The 7,454-nt window shown below is 41.8% G+C and overlaps 1 protein-coding gene across 1 annotated transcript in view; it reads right to left on the reverse strand.

The window, feature by feature from the left end:
* Positions 1 to 7,156, reverse strand: part of OSBPL5 (oxysterol binding protein like 5) — a 217,700-nt gene extending 210,544 nt beyond the window's left edge. Inside the window, exon 1 of the mRNA XM_019551926.1 lies at positions 6,621 to 7,156. The gene's annotated coding sequence lies outside the window, so the exon portion shown is untranslated. The remainder of the gene's footprint in view (positions 1 to 6,620) is intronic.
* Positions 7,157 to 7,454: the final 298 nt, after the last annotated feature.

Genomic DNA, 7,454 nt, shown 5'->3' on the forward strand with positions numbered 1-7,454 from the left:
CCAGATGCCTATCCAGCCTTCTCTTAAAGACCCCCAAGGTAGGGGAGAGCACCACCTCCCTTGGAAGCCCATCCCAAATTCTGGCCACCCCTACTGTGCAGAAGTTCTTCCTGATATCCAGCCTAAATCTGCTCTCTGTCAGTTTGTGACCATTGTTTCTTGTTACCCCAAGAGGCGCCCTGGTGAACACAGCATCTCCGATTCCTTGCTCTGCCCCTGTAATGAATGTGTAGGGGGCGACAAAATCACCTCTCAGCCTTCTCTTGCGGAGGCTGAAGAGACCCAGGTCCCTTAGTTTCTCCTCATAGGGCTTGTCCTGCAAACCCTTAACCATATGAGTTTGGACCCTCTCAAGTTTATCAACATCCTTCTTGAAGTACGGCACCCAAAACTGGACGCAGTACTCCAACTGTGGTCTGACCAATGCCGCACAGAGGGGAAGTATCACCTCCTTGGTTCTGTTTGTCATGCATTTGCTAACGCATGATAAAGTGTGGTTATCTTTGCTGATGATTTTGTCACACTGATGACTCATGTTCATCTTGGAGTCCACTATGACTGAGATCCCTTTCTGCTTCTGTGCTGCTGAGAGTAATTTCCCAGTCAGTAGGTGTGCTGGATATTTTTACGCCCTGGGTGCAGCACTCTGCATTTGTCCTTGTTGAACTGCATCCTATTGTTTTCTGCCCATTTGTCCAACCTGTCCAGGTCATCCTGCAATCGTTCCCTATCCTCTGATGTGTTCACTTCACCCCACAATTTAGTATCATCCACAAACCTGGACAGAGTACACTTCACGCCCACATCCAAGTCACTGATGAAGACATTGAAGAGTCCAAGGACAAAGCCCTGCGGGACCCTACTTCCCACATCCTTCCAGGTCAATTCCCCTTAGATCAAGCTCCTGGCACCTATCTAACTGCTGAGTTAGACTGGGGAGGGGGGGCAGAGCATTTTTAACTTGATCTAACCCCCCAAACTTCTAGCTGTAATGTTTGTATAAAGCCTAACACAAAAGGTGTGGGGCCCTCCTTTTCCTCACTGTTTTTTTATGATTCAGTCTTAATGGCTAGAAGATGGCATGCTCCAGGGACTGTCAGAACATGAACGGAATGGAATATAATCACAGGTGCCTGAGTCCACTTAAACTATTCTGCTTGTTAGGCATCTATACATATGGCACTGGATGAGAAGTCATGAGGATTTAACTTCATTCCCAGCTTTGCAGCAAACTTTCTGTATGACCCAAGGCAAGCCATACAATAGAGGCAAAAGCCTCTGTTCTCTATCATCCTGTATCCCGCCTTTATCTAACTGTTTAGACTGTACTTTGGGACTGAGATTGTTTGTTACCCTCTATATAACCCTATTCTACTACAATGGGGCCTGCATTTCAGCTGTGGTTTCTAAGTACTTGTAGAGTACAATTACTACTGGCATTACATTCTTTCTTTGAGGGCAATTTTATACTGAATGCGCCTGATTTTTCTTGTTTTACCAATCAATTCTAAACTCCCTAAGTGAATTGGTGAAAGTCCCTACTAATTAGGGAGCTGCAATATCTCCAATCTAAATACTCACTTTGCAGGGCTTACTGCAATGGGTTTTTATTCAACCAATAATGCAGATACTGTATCATACAAATGGAAACTAATTTGCCAAGACACCCACAAAACTGACACTGCCCTTGAGTGGATTTACATAAGGCCCAAGCTTGGCTGCGAGTATAACAAAGCATCTTCATACACAGTAAGGAGGCTGACTAAACCAGCACAATAAAGATTATTGATCTTGACTCGTAGCCAAGATCTCCTCTATCACAAGAGATTTTTGTATCTCAGAGAGGAAAGCCTAGTATAAACAACCAGTGCCCATTAAGGTGCTGAATGTTACATATTCTATATAGAACTAAAATAAATTGATACCAATCCCAAATAAAGACATTTGTATGTGTCAGTTTCAGCCCAGAGCAAAGTTTGGTTTCCAAGTTATAAATCCTTCCAGCCAAAAGGAATACAATGGAAATATCGATACAAGCCCAGCTATCATTATACAGGCACAACACAACAAAATCTGGAATTTCAGACCGTTCCAAAGGGAAGAACAATGTGTACACACTCCACTATCTCTTCACCCCTGGTTCCAAATTAAAGAAACAGTCTGGCAATTCTGGCTCAGAAATAGCCATTGGGATGCCCTAAAGCCATGCAGAGGCAACATAACAAACGTGCCAGTCATCTGCTACAAATTCTGCAGAACATTCCTTTTCAATCGTTCAGTTTCCTTATGCTACAGATGCATGCATTCCTGGTATCCGAAGCCTAACACAAGTGTAATAATAGGCCTCTAGATGATATGCAGGCATTACTGATAGAAACTCTTAGTCTCTGAATCCATCAGTAATGAAGCAGCCTGAATCTGGATGTGCTACTGCAGGATTTATTTTTTGTTTGTTTATCCTCTCCCCTGGAAGCTTAGGAGGGTGGGAAAATCATTACATCCATGGATCATTTTTGCTCCAGCCATCTGCAAATCATCAGTGGATGGAGATGTTTGAAATGGTCTCATCAGAGCTACTACTGGCTTGAAATTTGCAGTGGGTTAAAACATGCTGTGCCTAATTAGTGTCAAAGCAGCAGAAGATGAGCAGTAAATGCTGCAGTCAGAAAAAAACGTGCTTCCAGAAAATTAAATGATCCATGCAGACTTGGGAATATGAATTAGGAATGCTTAGAAAGCAGAAATCAAGATGGCAAGAAAGCAGCCTTCAGTGCCATGTTGGGAAATTTTGTTTGCTATCTGTGGAAAGCTCCTTTGATGCTCATCCTCCATTGCAACAAACAACATGCAGGAAGACTTGGAGGCACCATTTCTTTGCCCACAGAAGAGACACCAAAGCTGCTCAAAGAGCGTATTTTTAGCCATACCATCCTGAGCCAGTATTGTTGTTCTCATACTTCCATAGAAACGGTGTGGCCAGAAACAGCATACCGATGGGTGGGGCTGAGGTGAGGTTAGAGCCTTGTATTTAAATGCAAGCCTATGAATTTCAATTAAGGGCCCAGAACCACCTCAGCTCTGCCTCCAGTAATTCTTTGCAGCCACTTGCTCAATAGCAGAAAACGTGTACTCTGGGAACCACAGTGCCAATGCCAGTTTGGGCAGTCTAGAGAGCACCAGACACATAAAGAAGGGTAGCCAAAGGCTGAGACATGTTGCTAAAAGAGGTCACTGTAATTCCTTGGCAAATGTATTTGGCATTCTGACTGTCTGCTACCATTTCCTCAACTGCATCTCGTTCCCTTTCACACTCATCTTACTAACTACACAGTGAAGCCATGATGATCTACATTTCCAATTGAGTGAAGTCTGTGCTAAATGATCTAAGGCAAAGAGGCCATACTAAATAAGAAACCCCATGGTAGCCCTCCTTCCCTTAAACAAGTCAGCTACCAACTGCAGAGCATACAATTCCTATGCAAGCTTTCTACTAGCTTAGTGAATCAGAAGCAAGTAACTACTAGGCATAGCCTACATGGGGGAAGTGTAATATGTGCTACCATCCAGCTCCTGTTTCCGAGTTATGCAGGATCCAGCCTGAAAACAATGATGTCCTGGTACAGTGGCAGCTGAAGTCAAGAGGAATCTTTCCTGACCTTGGAAACCAATGCTTTTTTTTTTTTTTTTAGCTATTAATTTGGATAAAGTCTAAATTTGATGCTTTGTCAAATTGGCCTAACATAATATAAAATGATAGTGACCAACTTCTGCCTTGATATGCATGTACTTTTCAGTTGTATTAGGAGATAGAATGCATCATTAACCTAAAGGAACAGCAGATGCTAAATCACAAAACTTTTTCAAGATTTTTCAGGCAGAGACTCATGTTTTCCAATGCTCTGTCTAATAAACCACATTGTTAGACACATAGCCCAGTAATAGAAACTGAAGTGCTGACCATACAACCCTACCTCCCACTCACCTGATCATTCAATATTGTGATAAAAAATATGGAAATTAAATTAAGGGACTATAAATAGAATATAGAAAAAGATCATTCAATTTGTGCAACCCTCATTGATTAAAATTATTTTTAAAACATTTACACAGAAGTAGGGCACCTATTAAGGTGCCTTCCTCTTCTCTTGAATCAGTCAAAATTTGTCCCTGGCACCCAAGTTTCATCCTCGTGGGCCATAACAGGCTCAAGTACACACCTCATAGAGTACCCTTCAAATCCTATACATTTCTGACACAGCTCAAATGTTACCCTCCTCTTTCATATTCTTCCCTCACCAACAGCTACAGGTGTGGCTGCCATCATTTGTCTGTTCCCCATGTAGTATGCAACAGCCACCAACACTTTCCAGAGACACCAGGGGAAACTAGGTCTAACTTCTTCAGGTCTGGTGAGAAAAATCCTATGGCATAGAACAGGCACAGAACAGAGAAAAGCTCTCCCCAGTGCCTACTTCCCTCATTCCCTGGACACAATGCCTTAGATTTTTTTTTTTTTTTGGCCAGGGAAAAAGATGGCAAATGAGGAAGACATCCTGTGTAATCACCATTCTCCTGTACATGGATCTCTACTGCCCTGTCTGCTGCCTCGTGAACAGGGGGAAATGCATGGGTAGAGTATTACAGTGGTATTGGGTAAAGAGAATGCATTAATGGTTAGAGATAGGCTAGTTAGATTATGGCACTTGTAGTCTTCAAAGCCTCTTATGTACACTGGCCCTGATCCTGCAAGCCTTTAAGCAGGTTTACTAGTACCTCACTTGGAGTAATACCATGTTTCAGGATTAAACATGGGTTTAAGCATTTACAGTAGAACCTTTGTATGCTTTTATATAGGAGCTTATGTGGCTTCTGCTGCAGTAGGATATGACCACTAATGAGGTCAGCAGTTATTCTCCCCATTTTACAGATGGGTGACTGATATCAGTGATGACAGTTCCATGAATGTTTTTATCATGTTACAAGAAATGTCTCAAAATGGGCCCTGTATCTGCTAGACATAATGCATTTTTAAAATAGGAAGTATGCAACCCTAAAAGTCTTCCAATTCCTTAGGCTAAATCTGACAGCCTGCTCAAATTCACCTTTGGCTGTAGTATAAATGTGCTGGGAGTGCCTGCTTGATTAGTTTGTGAAGAAAGACTTGAGTTATTCTGACATTCTGCCACTTCCACCAATACATCCCAAACTGCAACAAACTCACTTAAGAATAGCAGTATGTTCTATATACATTTGTCCCCAAAAGCCTTTTCAGAAAGTATTAGTAAATTCAGACACTAAGTATTTCAGGCCTGAAAGATTTGTTATTTTTTCACTAGTATAGTAACAGTACAAGAAAACCCTTGTGTACAACATCATACATATATATTTGTATAATGTGTGCAGCCACCTATGTCATGAAAGAAAAAGATATTAAGAACTTAATTTAAAATAACAAGGTACTCTAATACCTCATCTATAGGATTAATTCATTCCAAGAGAAAACAATTTTTTTTTTTTTTACAAAGAAGTGACATCTAAAACGAGTTCGCATTTCACTTGCAACACAAACACAGCTTTTCCTAGGAAATACTATGATAAATGTGATCTGGATAATGAGGAAAATTCCATGGCATCTTGCTTATATAAACAAAGCCACGGTGGGGTATTAACTACAAGCCAATTGTATCCTCTATTATATGACAGTAAGCAAAAGCAAATTTATATAACAGTGCAGTCAGTTGGAATCACACTTAAAAACAAAGCAAAACAAAACACAGGGCAGTTCTGCAATGATTGTGTCCTTAAGCGAGGTTCCAAGGTTTTACCAAGATTGTTTTAGTTTGGTGGGGGGTTTTGTATGTCTTACTCAAGAAAAATTCTTAGTGATTGTAACAAGGATCTTTGTGTGAGTAAGAGATGACATTTCAGATTCCTTTTTTTGTTGGTGCTCTGCAGAAAATGAGGTCTCGATATTGCCAAATGGTTTCTTGGAAGCATGGCTTTCAGTTGCAAGCGTGGAACTATGGAATTTGGGGTTTTTTTCTTTTCTTTTTTAGATAGCAGCAGATCCATATTGCTAAGGATAAAGGACAGAAAGATCCATGGAAAATCAAATGAAACACTCAAGACAATGGCATCATAAAACAAATACTGCTGCATTTCTGATTCACTGAGGAATGGACATATGGTGGCTCTTAATGTGCCATCTACCTGGATGCTAGTATCATTGTTTGTTGGAACTGCAATTTATATAATTGCACGTGTCCAAGTAATGTTGCTCAGGCTTCTTTTAAAATATATTTCATTTTCTATGTTATGAGGAGTGTCCATGCTTGCAAAGAAATAGGTATGAGTAAACCCTGGACAGCCTGTTATGTGGATGTATTTCTGAGAAAAAGAACTCTGCATGCGATGCTGAGTTCACACTTATTTCACTGCTAGATTGGCAGAAATTAGCTAGTACTACTCTTTAAATGTAAGGCTAGAAGAGGCAGCCTTCCATAGTCAGGGTGTAGTTCAAGGGGAGAAGGAAGAAATGATCCATTCACACAGAACAAACAATCGCAGTTTATCTGAAATACACAAACACAGATCTGCTGTAAGCAGAAAAGATGCCTTACCTTCTCAGGATGCAATCAATGACAGTTCAGACATCCAGTCCCCCAGTTGCAAATCCTGCTGGAGATCAGTGAAGCAAATTTCCCATTTCCTACTCTTTGCTGACTGCTGTCCTCACCGTAGTAAAAAGTTCCTCTGAAAACACCTCCACCATGGGTCTGACATGATGATGCCCAGCTCAGTCGTGGTTGCAAAGATCCCTCCCACCGTGTCCCCTCAGCTTTTGTATTTGGAGAGACTTGTGCGGGCCAGAGACTGTCCTCCTCCTCTGAACTGTCAGCCTCTCCAAGTGCTTGCCATGCACTGCTCAATACCTTGTGGCTTTGCCCTGTCACTTGCAAGCAGCAGCTGCCTTTTTCCAGCAGTTGTTGCTTTCCTTGCCCGAACTCCTTCAGTCAAAATACTCTGGCTTTTTATGCATTGGCTGGCTTGTGAAGCTGTTCCCTTCTTGGTTCTATTTCTAGGGAAGGCAGCCGCAAAGAAACCCTGGCAAGGCGGAGAAAGGCATTTACATCAGAAAGCTGTACAGCTGTTGGAGGGAATCTGCAGCAGGAAATACCAGAAGACTTATCCAACCACATTAGGAGGGGGAAAAAAAGGCAGCATGTAAAATCTGGGCAGGATTATCAAATACTGGATTGGATTGAAATCATTTCCAACTGACTTCTGCAGATCAACATGGGCAACTCACCTGATGTGAAAACAAAACGAGACAGCGGGGCAGAGCAATGGACAACGCAGCAGTGCTTCCCCAGGACAGCCCTAGGCTTACCCTCAGAAAGAAGACCCTTAACAAACCTATGCCTTTCATCTTCCCTTTCTTCCCCCACAGTTTG

The sequence above is a fragment of the Crocodylus porosus genome, unplaced genomic scaffold (assembly GCF_001723895.1).
Source record: "Crocodylus porosus isolate Cpor-Errol unplaced genomic scaffold, CroPor_comp1, whole genome shotgun sequence".
Classification (NCBI taxonomy): Eukaryota; Metazoa; Chordata; order Crocodylia; family Crocodylidae; genus Crocodylus; species Crocodylus porosus.